Source organism: Acinonyx jubatus, chromosome D4 (assembly GCF_027475565.1).
Source record: "Acinonyx jubatus isolate Ajub_Pintada_27869175 chromosome D4, VMU_Ajub_asm_v1.0, whole genome shotgun sequence".
Lineage (NCBI taxonomy): Eukaryota > Metazoa > Chordata > Mammalia > Carnivora > Felidae > Acinonyx > Acinonyx jubatus.
The window spans coordinates 59,170,590-59,198,349 of record NC_069391.1 but is presented as its reverse complement, the minus strand read 5'-3'; the positions used below and the strand labels follow the sequence as shown (position 1 = coordinate 59,198,349).

At 39.7% G+C, this 27,760-nt stretch overlaps 1 protein-coding gene and 1 long non-coding RNA gene across 44 annotated transcripts in view; one reads left to right on the top strand and one right to left on the bottom strand.

Annotated features, from left to right (window-relative positions):
• Window positions 1–27,760, bottom strand: part of PTPRD (protein tyrosine phosphatase receptor type D) — a 2,170,985-nt gene that overhangs the window by 522,916 nt on the left and 1,620,309 nt on the right. Inside the window, exon 1 of one of the 43 annotated variants that reach the window (XM_053204225.1) lies at window positions 112–249. The exons of the other annotated variants lie outside the window; for them this stretch is intronic. The gene's annotated coding sequence lies outside the window, so the exon portion shown is untranslated. Of the gene's footprint in view, window positions 1–111; window positions 250–27,760 lie in introns of those variants that run through there. 43 annotated transcript variants of the gene reach the window in all.
• Window positions 224–27,089, top strand: LOC128312001 (uncharacterized). Its single transcript, XR_008290768.1, has 4 exons — window positions 224–358; window positions 18,064–18,183; window positions 21,532–21,633; window positions 25,146–27,089. It is a non-coding gene; the product is annotated as an uncharacterized LOC128312001 (long non-coding RNA).

The following is a 27,760-nucleotide window of genomic DNA, read 5'->3' as shown; positions in this document are numbered from 1 at the left end:
GCTCCGGCCCGGGAGACGCGGGCTGCCGGAGCGGGGCTCTGGGGCAAGCCCCGAGCGCAGGGAGGGGAGGACACTGGGGGCGGGGGCGGGCCGGGTCACTCGGGGACTTACCTGGTCATGTTGGCTCCGGGCAGCCGCCGCCACCGCCTCCCGCGCCGCCACCAGCACTTTCCCCCAGCGCCTTCGCGCCCCGCCACGGCCGCGCAGCCCGCGCCTGCCCGAGCCGCCGCCTCTGGGCGGCCAATTTAATCTCGCGGAGCTGCGGCCGCCGCCGCGGGAGTCCCCTCAGTCGCTGCCGCCGCCCGGCCCTCGTACGGCCAGCCCAGTCCAGAGCGAGGAAGTGGAGGAGAGTCAGCGAGTGAGTCCAAAAACCCGAAATCCAGCATCCAAAGGAGCGCGTCCCCCCGCCCTCCCTCCACCCCTACCCCCTTCTTCTCCTCCTCCTCCTCCTCCTCCTCCTCCTCCTCCTCCTCCGCCTCCTCCTCCTCCTCCTCCCGGGCCGTCCTCCTGGCCCTTGTGAGCCGGAGGCTTCCGCGGCGGTTTCTCCTCCTCCCGCTCCTCCTGCTCGCCCTGCGCTCGCTTCGCCGGCTGCTGCCGCCGCCGCTGTGTCTGCTCTCCCTCCTCCTCCTGCTCTTCCTCCTCCTCCCGCTCTTCGATGCTCCGCTGCTCGCGGCTGGGGGGTCCGGGGCCGGGTCTCCTCTCCCTCCGCTTCTCTCGTTTCCTCCTTCCTGCTGCTGCTTCTTTTAAAGAGGATTCTTTGGCCACAAATAGCAACTCGGCTGCCCCCCTCAGCGCCTCCCTCCCCTTCTTCTCTTCTTCCCCCCAAAAGTGAAGCGCACGCGAGAGGTAACCAGAAACTGAGGCCGGCGGGGAAAGAGGGGAAGCGGGGGAGAGGGGGTAAGGCGACGTCTGCAGACCGGCCCGAGTGGAGTCGGGAGCCAGGAGGTGGGATGGCCAGTCCAGCCCAGACCTTGGACCTGGCCTGAACCTGGTGGTTACGGTTGTAGGCGAGGTGATTTGGTGGGGAAATTAAATCAAAAAGCTCAGGAAAGTGATTGGAAAAGCTTCTTTCTTTGTTTCCTTGTCTGAGTGATTTCTAAAATCCTCGTAACGTGCTGGGGATCCCACAGAATCGCGGTGCCCCGGCGCTGGGAGAGTGTGTGTGCGCGTTGCCAGTGCGAGAAGTGTGAGTGTGGGTGCGCCCAGGCGCAGGGAGAGCCAGGCCCGCTGCGCCCGCTGGCGAATCCCTGAATCTGGACCACTGACCCACTGAAAGGGCCGGGGAGCTGGACGAAGGAGGGGCAAGCAGAAGAGCTGGGCGAAGGAGACGCACCACACACACACACACACACACACACACACACACACACACACAGGAGGGGGTGGGGTGACGTCACTCTCCAGCATCCATCCACCAGGCCAGAAAAGACCCCCTCTAACAAATTCACTCTTCTCCTAAGAGATGCACACCCGGGTCCTTCCTGCTCTGTGTCCTGGTGCACTGGAGGAAAAAAAAAATGCTGATCGCGCCCCCATTCAAAGCAGTTATAATAATACAAGGAGCGCTCCTTGATGAGACAGTTTGTGTCCGCCCCAGTTCACCTTGACAGTGTTATTCAGGGATGCTTGTAGGATCTACTTTAGAGTCAGAGAGGAAAGGAAGTATGGAATCAATCTTACTGTGATAACCTTTGTTTTGCTTCCATGCTACCCCCTTTTAGGATGTTGGAAATTCACTGCTCCCAGCTTGTCTGAAGAACACGTAAAACCCCTCTCCCTAGACATGCAGTCAGTTGTTCCGCTACACAAGCTTCATCTGTGAACCCTTCATCCACAGAACACACTGGGTGGATTGTTAGCTAACAGGCACATTTTAACCTTCGTCACTCCTCACAGGATCTCTAGCATGTGGACAAAGTCAGTAGCTGGGAGCCACCTTTGGCAATTGGCCTAACAAAATTTTATTAGAAACTTGGTCAGAAAGGTTAAATAAAGTCAGGGCCTCCAACCCCTCCCTTGCCCATTCTGCGTTCAGGCCAGCACATACACAAAATACTTATGCCTGCAGGTTCAAGGCTGTTTTTGAAAGGGCAAAGGTAAGATGATCCAGCATCCTGACTGTTGCCTCCAGCTGCATGCTGTACTCCTGAAAGACACTGAAGCATTGGTCAGTAATCCTCAGCCTCTTTTGTGCTCCAAAAAGAAGTCACATATTTTTGCAGGAGCCTTGCTAAATTAAGTTCAGTTTTCCAGCATGTGAGGGGACAGGGCAGGAGGGATCGTTGTGGCCTGACTCTTCCTTGTACTTGTGTGTGTGTGTGTGTGTGTGTGTGTGTGTGTGTGTGGTCAGCCTTACAATAAAACTTTAGAAGAAATTCATACCTGTGCAAGCTTCTGGAGCAAGGTGTACCCTTCAGGCTTTTTGATGACATAAGGAACTGAGAGGCTGAGCAGGTGTGATGGACAACTGCCCCTGTGCCTTAAGGATGGATTCAGAAATCTGAGCAGGTGATTCTCACTCAAGGTGTACACTGTAAACTGATTCGGCTTTCTCCTTGCCACATTCTCCTCCATAAACCGCGAGTCCCATTTTCATCCTGCAAAGTTGGATGTCAGAAGGACAAACAGAAAAGTTCTTAAAGCCCTAACAATCCTTTGCTGTTGCCTTTGGTGGAGAGATACACATCCCTCTGCCACATTTAAGAAGAGTTGACCAGGTTGTTTCAGCATCCCGCTCTTGATTTCAGCTCAGGTCAGGATCTCACAGTTTGTGGGATGGAGCAGCGTGGGGTTCTGTGCTGACAGTGAGGAGCCTGCTTGGGATTTTCTCTCTCCCTCTCTTGATGTCTCTCTCTCTCTCTCTCTCTCTCTCTCAAAATTAATAAATAAACTTAAAAAAGAGAGAGATGATCTGACCAGGTCTGACCTTATTTTAAAAGATCCCAGTTGGGAAGGCTGACTGCTGTCTAAGAGTGTAGTCAAGGAAGTAACAACGTAACCTGCTGATAGCAAGTTAGACTACCTAGAGAACCTAGAGATGATCATGACTAAGGTGAGCAATCAGCAGGTAGCAAAGGGATCCAGAAAGAAGAGACAATCCAGACAGAGAACAATATAAGTAAGTGAGGTTAGCCGGACGACCATACTTTCCTGATACAATGAGGTCCTAGATGCTCATGTCCTACTATAACCAAATGTCTTGGAAAAAGAAGTGGCAGTGGGATAAGGTGACTAGCAAGTCCAAGCTATTTTTGTACAAGATCCAGCATTATTCAGGGCAACAATGCTGAGGAAGAGGAGATGGAAGAAACAAAGAAGCCAGACTTTCTGTGCACATCCTACAGAGGTGGGGTAAGACAGCTGCCTCATATACAAATATTAACACATTCACAACAGATTTGTAACAAAACAGCACTCTGTGGCATCTCCTATAACCTCTGGGAATGTTTGCTATCTGGAGATTTGAAATCAAAGAACATCAGAAGTGGGCTAATTATCTGTTGAAATCACCTAATTTTATAGGTAAGGAAACTGAGTCCCTGAGAGTTTTAGGTGATCCAACTATTTGGTGGCAGAAGCAGCCCCAAAATGCAGATATCATGACCCAGTGTTCCCCTGCCCCCAGCTCTTCCTAATTACCCCTAGTTCTAGGTCAAACTGTTTTCCCACTTATCTATGAGCAATAAATATAGATTGTTTTAAAACTATAAATACTTACATGAAGAGAAGTGAAGAAATAGGACTAGATATTTTCTTAGTTCCTTTCCACTCTAACATTCTGTTATGAATAGCATATAGGAACTTTGCTATAGCACAACCCCCTCTAGTGCATAATTCAGCATACAATGAGTATGAGTCTATTTTGGACCCCGTCCAAAGGAGTTAGTTCCTAGAAGTACTTGAAAGATTTTATTCTCATCTATAATGAAACATCCTAAAAAAGACTAAAAATAATCATAACAGCAATGATAGTAATCATTTGTTACTCTTGTATTATGTACTAAACATCATGATATCCCACTGTTTACAAAAGGCACATTATGACCTGTCATGGGTCACAAATCTAGTAGGTCATAAACAACTTTTTCAGCAAAAGAAATGAAAGTAGGAAAGAAAAGAAAGAAGAGTGTGCTACATATACTAAATATTGTTCTGTAAAACTTATGTTTTGATCATGTGACTAGTAATTAAAAGTTTCGAAGCCACTGCCTTGCCTCCAATCTTAACAAGTGCCTTGCTAGTTAAGTATAATTAGCCCCATTGCACAAGTGAGGAAACAGGAATCCAGAGACTAATCTGGCTATGCTGATATAGCTGGCTTGTGGCCAAGCTAGAATTTTAAACCTATATCTGTTTGACTTTCAATTTTGTGTTTTTACTTCTTTTTCAATTACATATTATTAACCAAGGAATCAAATACTTGTTGTCGATGATATTTTCTTTGTGAGGGCCAGTTTTTTTTTTAATTTAATTTGTAATGGAGAAACATGACATAGGTTCAAGGGACATGTTCTGAAGATGGTGAAGAGTTTCATAAGGTACTGAAATGAATATCTGAGACCTCGTCGTATAGGTGCTAGTCATGTTTAATATAATTCACCAACTTGCTGCTAAATGCACAAATGGGATAATAATTTATGGTTTTAATCTTCAAATGACCATTAATCTCTACAAGTGTTAAAATGTTCATTTGAGAGAGTTTTCCCAGTTTAATTCATACAGCATTTTTCAGGAGCTTACTTCTTAGTCCAAACACAGAACTGGCAATTGAGAAAGGTAAAACAGATATTAAATATAGTCACAAAACAATATTTTGATTTCTTTGGGAACACAGGATCTTCAGTAATCAAACTATACCATAATTCCACCTAAGTTGTAAAAAAGAAAGGAAGGCAGTTGTAACTTAGGTGCCATGCTACTTTTTATTCATATAATCCTATGCATTCTACCAGTAACATTGCACATTTAGGTGCTGTTATTGCCCTCCTTCAGATTGGGAAGCTCCTGCACAGAACTAGGAGGCAAATGAAATGAGAGTCTAATCCTGGTCTTTCTGATTCCACCAATCAAAGTCTTTTTACAAACAAGGGGGCTTCCAGGAGACAAAAAGCTGGTTAGAGATTCTGAGCCTTGCTATGCAAACATTCACGTTTTTCTCCATGTGAAAGAAATGCACTGTTTTTTTCTCCAGGGCAGCATTTTTGTTGCTGTCAGGCAGCACAGCACTGTTCTCTTAAAGCAAAGCAATCCACATCTTCCTCTAAAGACAGGCCTAGAAAAGCCAGGCCCTGCACCCTGACTCTGTTCAGTTCAGCTGCTGCATTTCCCCCTCACCTGCAGTGTGTAGAGGACGTTATGGTACGATGCTATTTTCCATTGCCTCTGCTACTGGAGATTACAGCATGTGACTGTGACAAATGGATATTCCCATTAAATTCTTTAGTAGAGTGGGGCATTCCATTAACCATTGGCACTATCCCAACCCAAGTGAAACATGGGTCATTTTTTTCCTGTGAGCAAGAAATGAAGGGGGAAAACAAAGGATATACTCTAATTACCTTTCTCTCTCTCTTTCTTTCTTTTTTGTTGCATGCATTACGATAGCCGTATATTACAATTATTTATAATTAATATATGACAAGCTGTCAGCTAAAATTTAACAGGTGATTTGTCAAGAAGTTCCATTAACTCATACATTAAGCAGTGGGTTTCAATATTCCCTAACAATAAAAGTGTGTTTTGGTTTTGTTGTCTTAAGTATATTGTGTTTAAATATTCAGAGGCCACCAATCTTTATATATTTGCAGCATCTTTTAAAAATACAACTATTGCTAACATAAATGGACACTATTAGTAATGCAAGGAATAAGCACATTTTTTGTCACTTTAACCTTTAAATGCTAATGTTTTCATTGACAAAACTAACTGCTTAGTGTTTATTTTTAAGTTTTAAACTTTTGTGATTTTTAATACATTTTCCAAATGATGTCTTTGGTAGTAAAGGCAAAGCTGAACAAAGAGGAAAGTAATCACGGTTACTTATGTTCCATTTAGAGTTTGTATCTTACACTAGAGAATTTCGAAATGAAGGAATATTTTAAAATACAGAAAAAGATTAAGAAGTCACCAGAAAGCCAGTAATTAATCACTCAATAAAAGGGAAATCTACAGAGACCAAAAACTGGTAAAGCAGGCTCCATTTTGCTGAATAGCAAAAGAATGGGGCACATGGTAGAAATGAATCACATATATTTCTTGGGAGGGATAGCAAGAGTCTTTGAACGAGGAAAAGCTTAGTTTCACTATCTACAGAATGTCAATGGCATGGGCTATACCCTGGAAATAAAGTTAAATTTTAAACTACAATGTTATTATTATTGGTTCTGTGGCCAGCCAAGTTCGTATTGTTTAAAAGAATGATAGGAAAAAAAGAGAGAGAGAGAATGATAAAAAAAGGAAAGCAGCATTTGTTTAAAATTTTATCACATGAGGTTGACTCTTATCTTTCAAGACTAGGACTTGCCACAGGATGTTAATGACTCACAATCAACTACTGTAGAGGGTGTTGAATCTCCTTAATAGAAGAATGTGCTTCAAGATTCAATGGTTAGGATGAGGGGCGGTGCGGGAAAGAAAAAGAAAGCAAGGGTAAAACCTGAAGCACAGCAGTTTTTCAAAGCTTCTAAGACTTCTGAGTCCACCAATCAAGTTCAGTTTTCACATTTTTAGCAAGAACGCCATAAAAAGTTGTGACTTTATTTCTAAAGGGTCTTTCAAATAGAGTTTCAGAAAATGATTTTCAGAAACTCAGAAGTGACATAGCACAAGTTGATTTCCGCATAATAGTAAGTATATCTCTTCACAGGCTGGGGATTATAAATGACCAGTACAAAAAAAATGGTCCCGGTATCCTTGACAGGGGTCTGTTACTAGCCCTCAACCTGCTTCCCAGATACTGCAATGTCCCCAAGTGTAGCTGTAGATGCTTTTGCACATATTCAGGAGCAGTTTTCAAAGCAGTGAAGTTAGCAAAAACAAAAACATCACGACTACAACTTTTTCAGTCACTTTTGAAACTTTTCCCTATCTTTGTCTTATTCATCTTTACTTACACTTTAATTACGGCACTTAACGATTTCTAGTGGGTGTTCATATTTAGGAAACATTTCCTCTCCACCCTTTGAGAACAGATTGATGTCTGATTAGAAGCCCAAAACTCTCATCATAGTGCTTTAAGCACTATAGGTACTTCATAAATATTTGAGGAAGTAAAGGAAGGGAAGGGTGGAGATAGGGAGAAAGAGGAAATAAATTGGTTGTCAATTGCCCTTTTTATGTGAAATACCACTTTCTTTACAAACTTTATTGCAGTCCGCTAAACACAATGAATTTGTCCTGCCTCTGTTCTCCCATTCTTTCATTTTCTTATTTGGTATCTGCTTATATTTTTATTGCATATATTTGTGAACTATTAAGTCCTGAGCATGTCCACACTCTTTGTATGGCCATCAATAAGCACAGAACCTGGACCCTAAGGAGATCTCAAAAGATATCTGCTAAGTGAATCAATGGATGATAACATGGGCTATTAACAATCTTTGACTTTGAGAAGCACAAAAGCAAATGAGGTCAAACAGTTGTTTTTCTCTGCCTTCCCCTTGGCAAAGAAACCAGTGGTCGGCCAGACACCTAGAAACAGTCCTGAAAAGGACACTTGGCACCCATTCTTTTTACTTTTTCCCTTCTATCAAAGGGACCTCCTACCTAGTGAGTCTCAGGCTCTAGGAAACATCCTACCTTGTACCAAGTGGAAGTCAGAAGGAACAAGGCACCTGCTTTGCTTTTCCATCTCAGAGCTGTGCTGCCCCAGAACAGGCTGTGTTCTAAGGGTTTGGATGTCATAACTGCTCAGTCTGGTCAGTTCTATATTGGGTGAAGAAGAGATGAGAAACTAGACCAGATGCTGAAAGCTGGAATGTTTTGTCTGCGATTCGATCCTTGTTGTGCCATCCATAACACACTTGCCTTTTATTAAAGTTATATCTATACTTGTTTTTATCATTCTTTCCCTATGCCTCTGCCACAGGCCAAATCCCAGATTGTGAGACTATAAAATCTTTAAGAGAAAGACTGGGTCTTAATCTCTGTGCATACCTTGTACATCTGCAGAATGTCCTATACAAGGAATACATGATAGAATGCTGTTTAATTGAATTTTCCAAAGTCTAATGTTTTCTTTAAAATTCATGGGAACTCTGTAGGGCACAAGCACATCCCAAGTTTCCCCATTTAATACATTCTATTATATTGTCCTCAGGGCGTATACTTGCACTTATCAGATCACATTTCCAAATGTTTCGACTGCCAAACCCCTAGAATGGAGGTTCACAACCTTGGCTGTACATTAGAGTCATCTGGAAAACTTTTAAAACATATGCCCTGGGACAGTGCATATGAGCTGAATTGGATTCTTTGGGAATGAGGCTCTAGCATATTTTTTTGAAAAGCTTCCTAAGTGATTCAAATGTTTAGCCAAGGTGGAGTAACCTTGCTTTACAGCTCTAGGAAGTATGATTTGAAAATCACTAGACTAGATTATTTCTAAAATATTTTCCAGCTTAGGGATTCTTTGTAAAAGCACTTTTATTTTATAAGTGAAAAAGAAATAACCTTTTGACTGGATTCCATTTTTAGGTAGTCACTACAAATGAAACACAGCCCAAATTTCATACACGAGGGCCGTGTTTTTAGCGTTTCCTTCTACTTGGCTTTCATGTGTGCCCATTCATCCCATTGGTCACTCATTCAGGCCTCCACTGTGTGTGAGGCATGTCAACTCTGCACTATTAAGTGATTTGAAGAATGTAGGCTGCAAGCAGGGCACACATATTAAGGAAAACCCTTTCATCCAAATACAATACAAACATCCCCTAATGATTTTCATCCCCTGCAGTTCCATTCAAAGGGGAAGAAATGCCATCAACTGACTGAAATTCCAGCCACACCACCCCCAATAAATCTGTGATTAAAACAAAGAAAGAAAGGAGCAGAAAGATTGAAACTTGTCTTGGAAAACATTTGGGATTGAGTCTTGATGTTTGTGTGTTATTTTCAGCGTTAAATCAGAAATAACAGAAAACTACCACTTTGAGAGAGAAAGATGTTGCTCACACATTTTTGCTTAAGGAATTCATTTTCTTGAGAGGGAAGTTTTTCTTGGTGAACTCTAATAATAGAAAAACTATCAGCTATGTAAACTACACAACTTAGAGCAGCCTTCTTTTATTTCTCTAAGAGTTGCTAGCACCCCATGCCCCATAATGCAAGGAATGCTCTCCATGCCATGTTATTCAATATGACCACGTGAGCAGCACTTTGCAGTTCACAGAGAACGTTGAAACACCTCTTTTAAGGCTCCTAATAATTCTTTGGATGGTAAACATCCAGTTTACACATGACCCAGACCCGTGAATTGACCTCTGGGCCAGTTATGGGGAGTCAGAATTTTTGGCAAAGCTTTTCAGGTACTTCTGAAAGCTGCAGTGATAACTCAGTTCAAATTCATTGATTTGCATTGTTCCTAGGAAAATAACCCAGTACAGCTGAGCAGTTTCTGGCACTTCTGAAGAGGCTAGTTCCCTTTTTCTAGGATTTGCCTTTTTTCTTCCATACTTTTCAAAAGGGGAAAAAATCACAGGTGGCACTATTTTACCTAAATCTACAAGCTTTTTGATTCTGCTTTGCACAGCTGGCTCATTCTAACAGTTGCCCTCACTATGAAGGCACTCCTAGCTTCTGGCATTGGTGGCAGGACTTGAATCCTACCTACTCCCCTTCTGGCCATAACTAAGGTCTTAACAGCCTATGGAGACCACAGGCCTCCTTCAGCAGGCAGCTGTAATTACATGAAATTTGCTGGACATTGTAGTGCAAACCCAGCAGCCTGCTGGGACATTTCAGTCGGCTTCAGCCTTGTATTTGGGAACCAACTAGTTCTAGCTGTTAAACTCAGGAAGAGAATTGCCATGAGCTACTAGTGTTGGTGTGTGTCTTTTGCCATCAGTTTTTTTTCTTTAACTTAAAAGTAAAATGTTCTCAGTTAGCCACCCTGCCCCCCACCGTACATTATATTGGATCAGTGTAATATTACCTTGGAAATACCATCTCATATAAAACTCTGGGAAAAAGCCAAATAGACCCCTCAATAAACCTTTAGAAGAAAAGTATGCATTTCAAGAGAGGAGACAATGTTAGTTTTACCTTATAATTACTCCTAATCCACACAGAGACTGGGGAGAAGAGGATTTTGATTTTATGTCTGGAATGAAATACACTTGATTGGAAAGGAAGATGTGAGAGGGAAAAATCCTCAAAAATTAAAGGAAAAGGAAGTGTGTGTCAACCACCCCAATCTTCCCAATTCTCAAACTTTCCAAATTCCTTTGGTTCACCACCCCAACCTTAGTTATACTCCCTTGTTTAACAACCCTCCAGCTATTATGGTTACAGTTTCTGGGAAATTTGTCAAAAGAAGAAAGATTCCAAAGAGTTTGGTTTTTGTCTCTTGGGCAATAGAAAACCATGAGGGTCGTAAGATGCCAGCGTGAAAACACACACACACACACACACACACACACACACCACAATCTTTCCCTTTCCTTCTGGAATTCAGCAGCCCATGATGTGCTGGTCCTTTTGACCTTGAACAAAACACTATGGGCAGGAGGGGGCAGAGATATACTCAGACCATACACTCCAACTCAGATATACTCCAATATAGATGACTACTGTAGTTTTATCCTCTGTTCTGATAATGCCCAAAGTGCAAAGGATATTGGGAAAAATGGACACAAGGCAGTTTGCCATATCTTTGGGCATCTGAAAGGGTAGAAGAGCTTTATGTTTTTTATTCTCTTCATGCTAAGAAGAAAAGGCAGCCATCCCATTCAAAACCACTAGGTCCCCACTCATTTCCTTCTATTTTGTCTTACACTGTTTAAACTCCCAAATAAGTACATATGTTGATAGGTTCATAATTAAAGTATTGGCAATGTCTGTTCTCTTGCTTTTAATTCCACTTATATGAATGTTCCCATCACTCTTTTTAAAAGCCCTGGGCGTATATTCAAAACATACAACCCAAACAAATAAACAGCATAACCTAAGCCAAACCCACCAATAACTGGACACTATCCCTGGTTTGGAAGGCCACCCTGAGAAATTACTTAATTCCAGTATATTCTGTGAATCAAAGTTCATAGAGCTGAAAATGGAAGTTTTCTGTTGGTACCTTATCACCAAAAAAAAAAAAAGAGTGAGATATGAAAATAAGCCACGGAATCATTTATTGGAGATTCAATGGAGTAAATTTCACTGTGAATGATATCCTTAGAAAACAGGATACTTAGTGAGGAGCAGAGTTCCTATGGGGAGTTTTAGGGCAGGGTTAAACTTTGGTAGTATTCTTTGCAAGTGCTGAGAAAGAGTTTATATTTAGAGCTAAGTTCTTGATCTTATCTAATGATTGACTTTTCATGGCCTTTGGAATTAACTTTGATAGCAAAATTCCTGTCTGTCATTTACCCCTAAAGCTGACAGGATCACAGCATTGGAAGCTGCTATAAATGAGGCCATGATAAGAGTGAACACTTTACCAATGGGAAGGACTCCCACGCGTAGGAAAAAGAATAAATTTACTACAAACTGTTTTTTCCCTTGGTGCGCCCAAAAAAGAAATATGTCAACAAAATTCAAATTTTGGTGTGAAATTTCTCCAATACAGAATTGACAGAACTGCCCAAATGCACTGTTTGGAGTAGTAAAGAAATAAGGATTTTGGGCAGTAATTCAGGCTGGCACCGTGGCCCTGAGGTGCTACTAAGAAGCAACATGTCCTCTGCAAAATGGCAACCTGTGGAAATCAGCAACAGCACAAGTCGATCAACAGCCAGGGCCAAAAACTCTTGCTTCCGTTTCCTGACAGAACAAACCACTATAAAGTTGGCTCACAGCCCCAACAAAAACTGAAAAGTTTATAACAAGTGGTACCACCTGTGCTTGTGTCTCAGCCTCCCCAAAATAATTTCCTCTCCTGGGTCTTCTAAGTGTGGCAAAGGGTGAGGAATGTGTCGGAGAGTCTGGGAAGAGGAAGAAGGTTCCAACGTGGAGCCTGCAGAGCGAGTGGATTAGCATCATTTGTGCTAGCAGAGAGCTCAGCGACTCTTTCTCCTGTCCTCTGGAACAACTGTGTGTGATATGATCTCCCATCCCCTATCAAAAAAGGCTCTGTCTTCAGGAAAACAAAGACTTTTCAGCTCAGTGTTGTTCTCTCACATGATTGAGATTTGTTTTTAACAATGTTATATTATTACAACCTTTGTAAAACTCCGGATAAGGAGGCTGTGTTAATAACACACAAAAAAAGAAAAGCAGTTTGTTTATAAAAGCTAGTGTTTTGACCATAATTATACTTTCCTCTGTCTTCTTGATGAATCAGGAATTTCTGAGCCAGGTATCTGCACAAAGCATGATAAAACTAGGTTCATCCAGGATGTGACCTACATTTATGTAAATCTTGTGGAAACAAAGTTCTGTTCTCCATCCCTTATTTTTTTTTTAAATCTGTATTTCTTTTTTATCTTTGATTTTCATGAAAACCGTCCAGGGACAGTCCACATTTTTCAGAAATAACAAATTTTTCAGTACAGGAGGCAGCATTTGCCAGTATAGCAACAAGAAACCAGCCAAGTTGCTTTGGAGGAGTTAAGTAAGTACATTTCAATAAGGACCCAAACGAACCTTGGCAACCAATCAGAAAAACAAGTCATCAATGCATTAAGGAAGCCCTTAAATATGAGTGCTGTTGGTGGAAAACAGAGTTACTCACCAACTGAAAATGTTTACTTGAAGTGAGAATTATTTTATGGAAAACCACTGTGAGTTTTGGAATACTTACAATCTGTTCAGATTGGTCACTGTGTACAATGTTCCTGCTGCAATATGCCCTGAGACTTCTAATCTGTCTGCCTAATGGAGCAGGTGGCGAGATTCTCTACTGAGCTGTTGGCTCCTGGAGGGCAGGAACCATATCTTATTCATCTTGTATCTTGCACAGTACCCAACTCTTCAAAGGCAGTCGATAAATATTGAATGAATGAATCTTTATATACATGACCACACTCCCTGATCCCTAGCATAAAATATCAACACGCCATCTTCTCAATCCTATTGCCCTGCTTTACTTTTCTTTTGAGCAATTAATGCCAGCTGTCATGCTATGTGGTTGCTTTTATTATTTATTATTTCTTTTTTTCCCCACCAGAATCTAAGTTCCCAGAGGGTAAATTGAACAGGTTTGATTAATTGGATAGCCCTAGTTCCTAAGGGGGTACCTCGTTATATAACAGGCAATTATAAATATGTGTTGACTTTTGAATGAATGAATGATGAATGATGAAAGAATGAATGACATTCTATTGTCTATTCTATTCTATTGTCTAATGTCCCTCTATTTTTCTTTCCTCTTCATTTTCATCTATCTCATCTTTTTAAAAGTTTATTTATTTTGAGAGAGACAGGGAGACAGAGAGGTAGAGAATGAACAGAGGAGGGGCAGAGAGAGGGGTACAGAGGATCTGAAGTGGGTTCTGTGTTGACAGCGGACAGCTTGATGCAGGAGTTAAACCCATGAACTGTGAGACCTGTCTTGAGCCAAAGTCAGATGTTTAACTGACTGAGCCACCCAGGCACTTTCATCTATCTCATCTTAATAAGGCCAGAAAATTATACTATGAACATAAATATCTGTAAATAGTAACAAAACAGGGTTTCTTCATTACATAATGGCTTGTTCTGAATAATGGAAGGATAAGGAGACCAGGTCTTGCTGATCTCTGGCATAAGTGTCTACAAACCTGCCTATAAGTATGAGTGACAAGAAATGAGGATGAGAGGAAGGGGAGAAACAAAATATTCTCCTGTAGCAATCAGTGGTGGGTGGGCTCCCTATGAGCTGACCAGCTATCTCATGTAAATAGTAAAACACATTTGTGAACCACCTCCCAGATTCTAGTAATAAAAACATATGACTAGTTTCTTCATCATACTGGCTTTCATGTGCTTCCAGTCTTTGAGGAATAAAACTACATCTTCTCTAGATTTTCAGTTCCTTTAGAACATCACTTATAGCTTAGGGCAACATTTTAATAATATAATATAATATTTGTTTCCTTTGGACATTTCTGCATTGTCCTCATGTGTAAATGAATAACAATCCCAGCCCATTAATAAAATTCCCATTTTACCTCCCAGTTGAATGGTGGATAAAATCCCCAAGTGGGTGGCTCAGTGCCTTGCCTGTGACTTACATGTGGTTGGTCATCCTTCCAAACATAAGATTTTCAACTGCAAACTCCAGATATTATTTATTTCTTTTCAAATCAATGTGGAATAGGAATTTCTTTTTTTCCTTGTAGATGTCCACAATATGTGATGTCAGTTGAACATACTGATTGTTGCAATTTCCCAATTTGTGTATCACCAAATGAAACTAGAATAAATAGGAAAGTGGCCTAGCTGCAGAGTCTAAGTCTGGAAAAAACAATGAGTAGGAAATGTCTGTCATTGGCCTTCTCACTCCTGCCACTTTTCTCCACTCTAAGTCTCCTCTGAGCATCTCATTCTCTCCACCTTGATCCCAATGCCTTACGTACTCTGGATTGTCCAACCACTCAGCTGTCTTGCTCACTTAATGAATCTTGTCTCTCCCCTAATTTATTATAGTGGAAATTGCATGGGAGATGAGCGAACATAATCCCTAACTTTGTTAATAGCTGTGTGTAATGGGGTGAGCTGTAAAATTCCCCAGAGTCCTCATTTCTTTATCTGTAAAAACAGAGATAATAATATTTATTTCACAGAGCTATTGCACAGACTATATAAAATCATGCACTTGAAACTTCCACTCAGAGCCTATCTCCTGGAAAATGTTAGGATACAATGTCTAGATATTTGTTCTGACCTAAATTGGTAATTCTAATGAAACTTTCAAAACAGAAAAATGGAGGACATTCTTCTAATGGATGGTGAGGGGATTCCTTCAGATGGAGCAAGGGTGGTATGGGGAGGAAGTGGAAGATTTAGGGCCATGATGACAGTTGGTCAGTCCCCAAGCTATACAACCATACATGGACACACAGAAAGTAGACACTTTTATGAAATAAAAAAAAAATGAAGGTGAGAAAAAAAAAACTAAAGGTTTTTGGGATGAATATTTCAAGCATAAGGTGAACATTTCGAAGTATATTTTCTAAAGTGTGTAGCAAAGACAGGGAGTTGGTAGTTGTAAAATCAACAAATCTAGTTGTATGGATGCTAATGTATATTATTGTGTTTACTAATAAGTATTATCTCACTCTCTTAATGATATTTAACATCTGTAATGTATTGTGTTTTTACTGTGATCAGAAGAATAAGCTCAAGACTCAGAGTGGGCTGAAGTCCTGGCTCAGCCATAAACAGATGACATTTTACATGTGCCTTAAGCTCTCTGAGCCTCACTGTCCTCATGAAAGGAGGAAAAAACATACACACTTTTTACAGGTGGTGTGAGACACATAGAGCACAGATTATTGATGATGCTGATCCAGGGAATTAGCCAATCCTAAAGTCCTATCTCTGGATTTTTTTTTTGAGATAATAAGTATCCTCATGGTTTCAGTAACATTTTTGGTGGATTTCCTCTTGCTTGGAGCTTAAAGCATCTTAACTGGTCCATCTCTTTTTTCAATTCTTCAGTATGTGACCATATGTATAAGAGAAACAAACACTGAACTGGCCTGATCTTGTGGCTTCCACCACATATGCTCTAATGTTCTTTACCTAACCCAAGAGAGCCTACGTGAATGTGAGTATGAGTGTGTGTGTGTGTGTGTGTGTGTGTGTGTGTGCGTGTGTGTGTATGAGTTGCTATTTAAACAATTCACAAGACATAGCTGAAAAAATTCTGAGATTGGTTTTATTAACAATACACTTGAGGTATATATTGGGGAATAGTCATCAAACCAAATTAGGTGATTAAAAACTCATACTTTAAACATCATTTTATCTTTCCCTTTAACCTCTGGAGATAGACCAAGAACCTGCTTTTCTGTGGGAAAAAAATGTTATGAGTCCTGAAAACTCCTTATGCCTCTAAACCTCCTTTGTAATGTTCATGCACTCTAATATTACAGGATAATCATTTTACTGCAATATCCTCAGAAGAATTTGGAGGTTTGTCATTTCCTGGTTAAAGGTTTCATTATTTGCTTCTGGCAGAAACCTAGTCAGGAAGAATTCATTGGTTTATAATACTAAGTTAATACACTCTAATCATTTAGAAATTTACTTGCAAAAATAACTCAGCATATTTGTTGTTCTTTAAGGACTGTAGTAAAACTTCCCTGAGTAACTTGGTACACTTTGCAAATAAGGACTAGTTTTAAATACTTGAATGAAAGATGCAAGTATGTTTACATACATCTTTAAAAGCTACAAAGTTCAAGATCTCTGCTCATAGATGACCAGAGTCAATTATGTTCTAAATCTGTCCTTATTTTAAATGTTTCCTTCTTGTCTTTTTCTTTTACTATTCTGTTTCCCATTTTAAATAATTTGTATCAGTCAAAGTAGTAGACAGATAATCTGGACCTTCTTCCAAGAAGTCAAACAGAAAGAATCCAGGGTAACTTCTATGTCGAATTAATGGTTCATTAGAACATTGCATAATCTACCTGAGGAGGTAAACATCGCATTTTTAGCTGTTTTGAAAATTTTATTGAGACATTAACATGTGGGGATTTTTATAGTGGCAGTTTATTTCTCTTGTTGTAAAGGATTTCGGAGCAAAAATAAATTAGCTTTTTAAATTAATATCTAGATAGATTAACATATTTTAATGAGCAAGCTATCTTTTATTATTTTGGTATTTTTTATGACTTTTTTCTGACAATAGGTCAAATTATAAAAATTTGCATTTGCATCTACTTATAAAACGATAGAAGTTTATCAGGAACAAAAATACAAAGGAACTTTCAGATCTCCATTAAACTTGACATTTTTTTCTAGTAACATTTGCCTAGAATGATAACCCGCAGTGACATTTTATACTCACAGAGGAGACAGGCCGACAGATGAAGTTTCCAGGGGTCATTCTTTTGTCCTTTGCCCTTTAACATTTAAACACTGCAAACAAGTGTTTCTAACTCCTCTCAGATAATCCCATTCTCACTTTCTTAAACATGAAGCCTGTGAAGGATGCTGGTTGGAAATAAAGGTGCCTATGGACAGAACCCCATGAAATATTGCCCATGGTCCACCTTGAAGTACCGTAGATAGAGGGTTAAATCCCTCCTTGGCTATTGATACTATTCATCTTGTTGTTGTTGTTTCATTTTTAATGTTTATTTATTTATTTTTGAGAGGGAGAGAGTGTGAGCAGGGGAGGGGCAAAGAGAGAGTGAGAGAGAGGATCCCAAGCAGGCACAGCGAGCGAGGTGGGGCTCCAATTCAGGAACTGTGAGATCGTGACCTGAACCAAAATCAGTGGTCAGACCCTTCACCGACTGAGCCACCCAGCCACCCCTGATACTCTTCATCTTAAAGGAAGTTGACAGTTTTATGATTAGCTTTGGAGATTGACCAGATATTCTGGAATTTAGTGCTTTGTGGTCACTGAAAGTGTTATATACTAATCATACTTGAGGAGAATAGTTTGTTTATATTGTAAGGTATTACTTGTTTTCAGGAAATCATCTGAAGGAGGTTTATGAAACATTGTGTCTCAGGGTCCCTAATAGCTGGATAACTTTATGAGATGGGACGGCAGTGGAATTTTTCCACTCTATGTCTTTCTGTGTAGTTCTTCATTTCAGGCACAGACAATACATGGAAGGAAATAAAATGACCACTGTATCCAAAGATGGAAGAAGAATACTAAAGAAGTGTTGTAAATGTTTAAGAAGAAAAGAGAAATTATCTGATTTACTACTAGTGTAATTCTCTGCACCTTATAATCCCTTGTAGAGTTCACAATGCAAGAAAGAATGGCCATAGCTGTGCCCTTGGTGACTCTAGGTAGATGCCAATCCTACATCTCCTCCAGGCCACCGTTGGTTGTACTTCTGTGTTTACTATGCTCCTCTGGTAAGTAACATAAACATGTCTGGTTTTGATGCAGAGCAATTTCCTTTACCCTGGGCAAGGATGGAATCAGAGGCCTAAGGTACCTACATTCAGAACTTCCTTGAAACAATGCATCTTTCTGTATTCCAGAAAGAGGCCTGTGTCTCCAAGTGTCTACAGGAATTGCTATCCCTTCCTGGACTCATTATGGGTTCAGGTAAATAAGATCCATTATCCTCAAGATGGGTGAGTGGTAGGGAGGGAGAATGCCCTTCAAAGTTGTCTTGGATGTTCCTGTTTTATTTTTACAATAAATAAAAGTGCTGGGTGTGGCTGGTCCATGAATAGTGAACAAACAATGTGACCAGGTCTAGTAGGCTTGGCTCTGCATTCATTCATTTGCTCACTCATACCTCCTTTTCATTCATTTACTAAAATATCTACTGAGAGCCCACTATGTGCCTGGCTCTCTGCAAAACACTAAGAGTACATGGATGAGTGAAAACAGACATAATTGGGTCACTGGTCTATTATCATGGAGCTCACTGGTCAGTAACAGTCAGTCCTGATTATTATTTTAGTTTTGGATGTCCCTTTATAATTAATGTCCACCTTCCTATCCAAATTGTGAGTTATAGACTTGTTAAAATAGTCTAAACTTTTTTTTAGGGGAGAGAATATTATTTAATTTCAGTAATTTAGAATAGGATCATGCATCTTGGAGTTGATGCTAACTTCTTCTAATTTGTCATGACAACCTTCCAGCATTAAAGTTTATTAGACTTTGCTTCAACTTTACTCAAAGAGACAGAGATGGAGAGAGGCTGGACCAAATTCAGAAGCCAAAGCTCTGGTCATTCATTTTCTGAGACTGCTCCAAATACCCCTGATGTGCTTCCAGGTATTATAAAGTGTGTAATGAGAGAGGAGTGATCCTTCCAAATCATATAAGATGAGAAACCTATTGACAGAGAGTGAACCTTTTTGGTCTCACTGCTTAAGTAAGAATTTTCAAAGCAAACATTTTAACCCTCCACTTGTAACACTGTTTACAGAGAAAATACACCCTGTGTTTACTGTGGGGCTGGAATGTAGCCTGCAAAATAAAGGCAGGGGGATTCCTGGGTGAAAGGAGGTCAAACTGTAGGGAAACTAAGACAGTCATTTTTCTGTCTTAACCCTGAGCAGCTCATTGTCTTCTGCCACTAATCGACCTGGTTGTATCTGGTATAAACTGGGATGGTAGCCACATTGATAATGGCTGAGTAAACAGCATATTAATGGCAACTGTTTTGAAAGATAAGGAGGGATTTCAGATCCTCAAGTCGCTTTTTCTGAGGGATGCTTCAATTCAAAGCCTGGCTCATCCCCATTCAGTTTTATCTGTGGAAATCGCCAGTCACCTGCTTCTGCTTTTTCTCTTCAATAAAGATGATGATGTGGCACAGCACACAATCATCTCCTACTCACTGCTGTTAATATTATTATTTTTATTGAGCAAAATTCTAACTTCTCAGAGCTAACTGTTACTGTTCAATCTAAGGGCACATACTAGGAGTAATGTTATTACTACAAAGACAGAAACAAGCAAATGATCCAGGTACCTGCACTTTTCTCTCTTCATCCACTCATGCCTACTGTCTCTCATCCTATGGCATCAACAAGAAGTGATTATTCATGTATACAACAAATTTATTCAACGTCCCCTCAAAAGATAATTAAAATATTTTAATACACTTTGTTTCTTTAGCTTAAAATAATATTTCTAAGGTCATTTCTGATATGCAGCAAGGATTGGCAATACACTGTGGTCCCTCATTTAAAAATCAGGTTGTAATTGTTTATCCTTTCTCTCATTACTCATTCCTTTCAATCATATTTATTAAGCACTTACTACATGTCAGGCATTTGGGGTAGAGTGGAAAAGAAATATATTCCTTGTCCTCATGGAGCTAAGAGTCTAGCGAGAGAGTCTGTTCTGTAAACAGTTGTATATTAATCAAATCTTTATACATTCATATTAAAGTTCAATAGGGTAATATGGTCTTAAAACAAAGTTCTCCTTAATACTTTTGTAAGGCAAAGCAATGGCTTTTAATGTATCTATTTGGCTAGGCCAGATATATCAGGCTTTATTAAAGCTGGGCACAATTTTCCTCTTGAACATGAGAATGCTTTCCTTCTACAATGTCTGCAAAGGATCACAATGATGTAGATAATATAGTTTGCTCAGTAGAGGACAATGATGGAGCCATGGTATGCATCACTGTGTATTGATATAATTACAGTAGTATAAATTTAAATAAAGAACAGACACATGGACAACTAAATAAGCACAATTCAATGTATGTGCTCTACTAAAAATGTGAGACCATAGCATAGTGAAAGGAATAAGGGGTGGAGCCATTGGAGACAGAGTTTAAAACAAACAAACAAACAAAAAACCTTCCAGGTCCAGGTTCTTAAGGATTAATAGAATTAACTAAAGAAAGGAAGAAATGGTGGAGAAAAAGAATAACAGAGAATTAACAACACCTAGCCATTATCCTCTCTGTGGTTATTTGGTCATCCTCTCATGGAAAGAAAGCCTCAGTTCCCTTCCCATTCTCCTGGACTCTTAATGGGTTCTTTCCTGTCATTTGACTCAAAAGAACACGGGAAAGAGGAGGGAGGCACCACTCAGCTCTCTCACCATAGACGAAGTTCTGTCCCACTGTATGGGATTGGGCTGACTATCGTTTAAAAGGCTGGTAGAAAAATAAGGGAAAAGAGAATAGCCTCAGTATCCTGAGGATATCTCAGAGGTCAGACCAGAGTACAAATAAAAGTGGTCTGGAAAAGAAGTATCCTAAGGCAAGGACCAACAGGTTCTTCTGCTTTCCTTCTTTTCTTTATGATATTGGGAAGAAGTATTGTTAACACACTGACTAAAAACAGAAACCTGGTCCCTTTATTTTATTTTGCCTTGAGATTTATTTTTAGAGTATCTCATCTTAAACTTGTAGTTCTGGAAAGGATCTTTTAAAAAGTCTAATCCAACCCCCTTGTGTTATGAATTAAAAAATTACCGACCAGAGTGGTGAGATAATTTGTTCAAGAGCACAATTACTTAGGGGACAAAGTTGAGACCTGAAGCCAAATCTTCTGGTGCCCCCCAAAGTAGAGAGTAATTTAGAATTAGTCAAACCTGGTTTGCATCTGTGCTCTGATTTATATTTGTATCTGTTTCCTCTGTATAAGGGACATTATAATAATTTACAGGGAACTTATGAGAAATAGATGAGAAAAATATATGAAGAGCACCTAGCAGAATATCAGATTCATTGTGAGTGCTCACCTTTACAGCCTCTTTCTCCTTTTTTACCCAAGAAAAACCATGCTGCAGAAACTGTGAAGATCTGATTAAGGTATTTTAGAACACGACTTTAGAAGCCAATCTGAAATCATGGACATTACTAATGGAAGATAAATGTAAGAATTTATATATGTACATTCGTGTATACTTGCACACACACATGGTTTCCTCCCACAGTGAATAATGTGTGAAATTTGAAATATTTGAAATTCCTGGTAATGCCTTAATAATACCAATTATTTTCATCATGAATACCACTAATTGAGCACCTACTATGTGGTAGGTATTGTGCCACTTCAATTACAAACATTAATGCTAATTCTGGCAGCAATCTAACAGATCACTTCACAGATGATGAAACCAAGGGCAGAGTCATTGAGTCCCACAACTAGCATCAGAATGATATTAAAGTTATAGAAAATTTTCAACTCTCAGATTTGTTTCATGCAGAATAATTAGAGGTGATTTCTTAAAATCCTGTCCAGCACAGATGCCTAGACACTGAAACTAGCAGCTGCTCTCCTTGTATATTCAATGGGCAGTGTTGCTAGGCTTGATAGGTCAGGACCATAAACTTGGGTAATTTAAAGACGGAACAAAGGGCATAGATGACGATTTCTTCCAAGCACACACCTGCTGAGAGCTATGAGTAACTATCCCTAAGGTCAGACTTAATTGGATTTAGATCCAAATGAACTCTGACATGTTGATTATTCACTGCTTGAAAGCAGAAGGAAGAAAAATGCTAAGGTGAGAGGTCAGGAGTATAAGTTTTCCTTTTTCTCTCCTGTGGTTCTGAAAAGTCCCCACTGAGGACTTTCTTTTTTATTCAGGTTTTATATTTTCACTTTTAAGGTCATTTGGGGAACCTAAATGTTCTGGTACTCTATACATCCCAAACACATATCTTTCCTCACATACTCAGGTTCTATAGCTTCTAGAATCAGTCCTGTGATGGATATTAGGAGCCTACGAAGGACATCACAAAGTAGTTGGGGATACATATTCGAGAATTCTCACAATTAATCTCCTCCACAGAATTTTAATAAAGGGAGGTAAGCAATCTTAGCGGTGATAGGAATATTAGGGTGAATAAGAGTGAATTGTCTGCTCTATCCCAAGCTTTGTATATCTTACCTCAGTTAATTTTCATAATTATTATTCTCGTTTCATCACAAGTACAATTCTTATCCTCATTTTATCAAAGAAGCAATTGAGGCTTAAAGATGTAATGCCATGCAACAGTAAATGGCAGAGTTATTGTTCAAAATTCAGCTCTGTCTGATTCTGGCAGCCAGAGCTCTGGGAGGATGGCTGTTCTGATATGGTCACAGAAAGGCTAGATACTGGGTTAAACCCATCAAAAAAAAGCTTCCTGGAGGAGGTGGGTCCTGAGTTGGAAGACAGAGAAAAAAGAACAAGTGGCTTGATGGCTACAATATGGGTAGAATAAACTGGAGTGAAAAGAGGAATGTGAAGGATTCAAAAGAATATTCTCTGAGTTTGGAGCTGGACCCAGTGATGAGGCTAGAGACAGCCAATGGTTGTTTCAACACAGCAGGAGAGCAACTGGATACTTGAGAACCAGAGAACAATCTGGAAGCCAGAGAGTGGGAGCAGACTACACTAGTCACTTGTTAAAGATCAATAGGTATATGGAAGATTCTGGAAAGGAAATACACCTCTTTGATTTCTGAAAGATAATAACAATGTTTCCACAGTAGATGAGATCCATGACAGAAAAGATGAGTTTGTAGAGAAGAGAAAGGCCACAACTGGGTTGCCATAGCTCAACCTGTGTTTGTCATGCATCATTCCTTCATTTAGCAAGTACCTACTGAGTACCTACTGTGTGTCAGGCTCGCTGTGGTCACAGGAGTTTCCACAATGTATACCTGAACTACAGCAGCATATCAGGTCTGCCCAGAGGAAAAACAAAGTTATCTCTTGCATTCCAGTGACAGTGACATAAAATTGATGACCATTGAATCAATGAGGAAAAATTCACCATAGAAATTTAAGTGCTTTTGAGAATGAGATGGGGTTAAAATGACTATCCTAGTACAAGTGAAGTGTTGATAGTGTTGAATAAAATGGAAACAGGAGAGCCTACACTTTAAGAGGAAACAGAATAGGAAATGTGGATGAGATTTATAATGACAATAATAGTTCCTATTTGGGGACCCTGTACTTTGGCTGTACTAGATGCTTTACTTATTCACCAGTCTGCACTACAGCTCTGTAAGTTATTACCCTCATTTTATTGGTGAGCTGTAGGATGACCAGCCATCCTGAGGGGTTTCCCTGGCAGAGGACTTTTAGTGCTAAAGCTAGGGGAGACCCAGACAAACTGGGATGGTTGGTTACCTGAGAAGAAATTGAGGGTCACAAAGTCGAAAGTAAAAGACAGAATATGAACTCATGCCCAAGACTTCCAGATGTCTTTCCACTATAGCACATTGCCTCAATATTTAAAAATCCCAAAATTACAAATATTAGACCACATATTCTGTTTTCTGTTTTCTTTTTCTTGTTTGTTGTTGTTTTCGTTATTTTGAGAAAGAGAGAGCATAAGCAGAAAAGGGGCAGAGGGAGAGGGAGAGAGAGAATCTCAACCAGGCTCCACGCCCAGTGTGAAGCTCAGGGCGGGGCTCCAGGCTTGATCCCAGGATCATGAGATCATGACCTGAGCCGAAATCAAGAGTCAGTTGTTCAACCAACTGAGCCACCCAGGCACCTCTCAGATCACATATTTTCTATACACACAAGCATGACAAAGTTTTTATGTCTTGAATCAATAACTTCCATGCCATCTCTTCTGTTAAATTGTTCATTGCTTCTGTCTCAACCACTAATCCCTTTGTATGGTCTAACATATCTTTTACTAACAGCTTCTTTCAACAGAGGAGAAACGTGTTTATATATAGTAAACCTTTTCATTTTTCAGATTTAGTTAGAACCTCAACACTAAGTGGTACAAAAAAAACTCCAAAACAGGTTGTGTTGCAGCAACTGGGTGGCTCAGTCAGTTAAGCATCTGACTCTTGATTTCGGCTCAGGTTATGATCTCACAGTTTGTGGAACTGAGCCCCACATCGGGCTCTGCTCTGGCAGTGTGGGATCTGCTTGGGGTTCTCTCTCTCTCTCTCTCTCTCTCTCTCTCTCTCTGTCTCTCTTTCTTTCAAAGTAAATAAATTAAGTTAAAAAAAAAAAGAGGTTGTGTCTTCAAGAGACTAACATCTGGAAGAAAATAAAGTGAAAAATGAAACTCCAGCTGTTTTGTCCATAAGCCAAACACGATGCTATTTGGGGACATCTGGAGAGCTGACTGAACTTTTTTGATTTTCTTACAGATGTTCAGGGTCATCTAGACACTGCTATAACTGCACATGGAAAGATATGCATAATGGTATTTCACTGTGTAATTGCCATAGAGAACCCTTTTGTAATGTTAATGTTTGTGGTCAGAATGAAGACTCACCCTATTGGCCTATACTGTTATATCAATTATATTTTATAGCATGTGGTTATTATGTTGCAGGAGATGTATTTTGACCCAGATAGCCAAGCCATGATGTAGACGTTATGGATTTTGAAATTAGTTACTTTATAGCCCTTTTCTTTTTAGGTTCTCATTGGTTATATGCAAGCAGGAAAAATGGAGGACATTTACTGGATTGCCTGGACTTTCTCAAATAACTAAACAAACTTATTGAAGGCTTGTTTAGAAGTGATTCAAATAATTCAAACTTTGAAATTATGTCACGTTCTAGAGATGGTCCCAGGGTTCAGTATGCCCTGCAATCAGCACACCCCCATCTGACTGCTGTGGGAGCAGCTGCATTATCTGCATTTGGCCAAGTAAGCAAACTCTGCACCGTGTCACAGTGTTTGTTGTTTGCTAATGGGCTAGTAGTTAAAAACTGCTTAAAAACTCTAATTACACATTTTCAGATAATGCAGAAGTGGCATATGGTTGGCTTCATTACTTGAAGATATACACATACAGACTTTACTTGTATACTTTGTCTGGTGCATAGTAGCTATTCAATAAATGCTTTATAAATGCCTGAAAATGACATCAAGCCTTAACTAATTCATTACCATGCACTGAATACAGAGTTAAACATATAAAGTATATAATATTACTTAATTCACAAAAGAATCCTCTGGGGGGGCTTTATTATCCCCATTTCAAATATATGTTAACTGGGGTGCAGGAATGTTAAGCAAGCGACTCACCCAGGTTGTATCAATCTAGCATGTGGCAGAAGTGGCTTTTGAACCCAGATTGTCTAGCCCCTTAACCATTATGCTCTGCTGCCTCTTTTTGAAGTGGGTATCTGATGGCAGAGACCTAGATTTGCTAAGAATCCCAAGACTGGTTTAAGACCACTGTCAAGCACATTTTATGCCTATTTCATTAAAAACCATTTTGTTGGGGAGGTCCTAGCTCCTGCACATAGATGGGAAAAGTACACATTTGGTACATAAACCCCACTTACACACATTCAAAATGATTCAGTCAGTGGGTTAGCAGAGGTTGTTTTAAGCCAAATGACACCTGTAAAGTAAAGTTACGTTGCTGCTCTTTCCTTTTAAATCTGAACTTCTTACTTAACTGACCTGGTCTGTTGCAAACATCGATGTGTCATAAAAAATACGTTACCTTATAAATCACATCTCTCCTGTAGGACATTACAACATTTTTTATGGCCCATCTGAACCTCTTGAAGCTTTGTTTCTTCAGAACCTATTCCAGTTACAAAGAGATGAGGTTTTTACTTCAAAGGAAGCAGCTATGAAACCTACACTTGTAGAACACAAAACTACCTCCTTAAGGTTTTTTAATGATTGTTACATCATTCACTTTTTGCAATTGCCATTTAAAAATTCACAATACACATAATAAGGTATCCACTTTTTATAACTATCCCACTGCTAATTTCAACTATGTATGCAAACAAGTTGGAAAAATAGTGTGTCAGCTCTTTGATCTTAAGTCTCTTCTTTACTCAGTGGAGCTTACTGGAAGAGTCATCCCAATTCCTAGAAAACCACAGGTTTTGGTGTATTAAGCAGGTAGCACATTAAGAAATTTTATTGTACATACCCACAGAGTCAGGGATTTTAAGCCAAATGGTTGCATTTTTTTTTTCAGAGTGAAAATTTAAAAGGAAAGATAATTATGCTACTATTTAATAGAATCATCGAGTGACATTATTTAGGTTGTTTTTGCTTTCTTTGAAAAGAATGCTCATCAAATACTATGTAAAAGTCTATGTTTACCCACCAACATAATAACACCCTTCATTTATGTGGCCATTTGTTGTTTCCAAAGTGCTTTTACATTTATTACATAATTGGGTGATATCATTTGAACACTTGAAATTATACCCCAGATACAGTCCAATAACTGCATTCTGAACACTAAATTCAAGGTAGATATGCTTTTCTGGCACTGCCTTGACTAAAAAAGGTAACATAAAATAATACTGCTCTAGTCCCAAAGGGATTTCAGACAAGGAAGCAAAAAGATAAAAACAAAACAAAGCAAAAAAAAAACCAAAAACCCAACAGTATTACAGTATCTTACTCACTGTTAAACCACAGTGAAATTTACAAGAGGGGTTTTGTTAAAGGATTTTTCCCAAATGGTCCAGAGTACAACTTAACAGTTAGGTCTTGTAAGATTAAGTGCTTTACCTTCACCTTGATTTTTTTTTTTTAATGGCTGCTTCTAACTGTGGTGCCTCACCTTAGATGTAAAATATCACCTAAGAGGGATGAGCTAATGGTGTGCCTGGAGGAACTTTTACTGGAAACCTTAATGAGTGAAAAGCACAATCAGGAATATCACGTTGGTTGCAGAGCAGCATGGCGGAATGAAGACACAGAGACTTTGAAGTCAAAATGCCTTGGCTTAAAATCCAGGCTATTCCATTTACTACTTCAAAGGCATTGGACAGCTCATGTAAACTATCTGAGCCTTAGTTTTCTTACCTTTGCAATGAAGATGGTAATATCCTTTATTTTTCATAGGGTTATTGTGAATATCAACTTTAATATTGACTGTAAATATTTAGCTGGTGCCCAAGATATTAAATAATAAGTAGACTCATTGCTTCCTTATTATTAGGCCTGTTTCCTTACTACTACAATGCTATAGGCAGACATCCAAGAGGGTGTAGAACAAGAAAATTTAAGTGAATAAAGAGGAAGACAGAGCTTTCGTGAAGATGG